This window comes from Arachis stenosperma, chromosome 1 (genome assembly GCF_014773155.1).
Source record: "Arachis stenosperma cultivar V10309 chromosome 1, arast.V10309.gnm1.PFL2, whole genome shotgun sequence".
NCBI classification, from domain to species: domain Eukaryota; kingdom Viridiplantae; phylum Streptophyta; class Magnoliopsida; order Fabales; family Fabaceae; genus Arachis; species Arachis stenosperma.
In genome coordinates, this window is record NC_080377.1 from 71,147,185 (window position 1) to 71,148,800 (window position 1,616).

A 1,616-nucleotide genomic window follows, 5' to 3' on the forward strand; every position below is an offset into this window, starting at 1 on the left:
TCTCTGATGCAACAAAATTGTAAGTTTCATGGACTTCCATTGGAAGATCCTCATCAGTTTTTGGCTGAATTTTTGTAAATCTGTGACACTGTTAAGACCAATGGAGTTGATCCCGAGGTCTACAGACTCATGTTTTTCCCTTTTACTGTGAGAGACAAAGCTAGTATATGGTTGAACTCACAACCTAGAGACAGCCTAAACTCTTGGGAAAAGCTGGTCAATGCCTTCTTAGCTAAATTCTTTCCACCTCAAAAGATGAATAAGTTTAGAGTGGAAGTTCAAACCTTCAAACAGAAGGAAGGTGAATCCCTCTATGAAGCTTGGGAAAGATACAAGCAATTAATCAGAAGGTGTCCCTCTGACATGCTTTCAGAATGGAGCATCATATGTATCTTCTATGACGGTCTGTCTGAGTTATCCAAAATGTCATTGGACCATTCTGCAGGTGGATCTATTCATCTGAAGAAAATGCCTGTAGAAGCTCAGAAACTCATTGAAATGGTTGCAAATAATCGGTTCATGTGCACTTCTGAAAGAAATACTATTAACAATGGGACAACCCAGAAGAAAGGAGTTCTTGAGATTGATACTCTGAATGCCATATTGGCTCAGAATAAATTATTGACTTAGCAAGTCAATATAATTTCTTAGAATCTGACTGGATTGCAAGCTGCAGCTGGCAGTGCTACAGAAGCCTCCTCTGAAGGAGAAGCTTATGACCCTGAGAATCCTGCAATGGAAGAGGTGAATTACATGGGAGAACCCTATGGAAACACCTACAATTCTTCATGGAGAAATCACCCAAATTTCTCATAGAAGGATTAACAGAAGCCTCAACAAGGCTTCAACAACAATAATGGTGGGAGAAACAGGTTTGGCAATAGCAAACCTTTCCCATCATCTTCTCAGCAACAGACAGAGAACTCTGAGCAGAATCGTTCTGGCTTAGCAACCATAGTCTCTGATCTATCTAAGACCACACTAAGTTTCATGAATGAAACAAGATCCTCCATTAGAAATTTGGAGGCACAAGTGAGTCAGCTAAGTAAGAAGGTTACTGAAACTCCTCCTAGCACTCTCCCAAGCAATACAGAAGAAAATCCCGAGAGTGCAAGGCCATAACCATGACAAACATGGCCGAACTTGGAGAGAGTGAGGAGGACATGATTCCCAGTGAGAAAAACCTCATGAGATGTCCTCTGAACGAAAAAGAGTTCCCCTTTGAGGAACCAAGGGAATCTGAGGCTCATACAAAGACCATAGAGATTCTATTGAACCTACTTTTACCATTTATGAGCTCTGAAGAATATTCTTCTTCTGAAGAGGATGAAGTTACTACTGAAGAGCAAGTTGCTCAGTATCTAGGAGCAATCATGAAGCTGAATGCCAAATTATTTGGTAATGAGACTTGGGAAAATGAACCTCCATTGCTCATTAAAAAACTAAATGCCTTGGCTCAGTTAAAGATACCTCAAAAGAAACCGGACCCTGGAAGGTTCTTAATACCTTGCACCATTGGCACCATGACCTTTGAGAAGGCTCTGTGTGATCTGGGGTCAAGTATAAACCTCATGCCACTCTTTGTAATGGAGAAATGATAAACCACTATTTTATGG

At 40.7% G+C, this 1,616-nt stretch overlaps 1 non-coding gene across 1 annotated transcript; it reads right to left on the reverse strand.

Moving 5' to 3' along the window:
* Nucleotides 1-261: 261 nt before the first annotated feature.
* LOC130948813 (small nucleolar RNA R71) lies at nucleotides 262-365 on the reverse strand. Its single transcript, XR_009073274.1, has one exon. It is a non-coding gene; the product is annotated as a small nucleolar RNA R71 (small nucleolar RNA).
* Nucleotides 366-1,616: the final 1,251 nt, after the last annotated feature.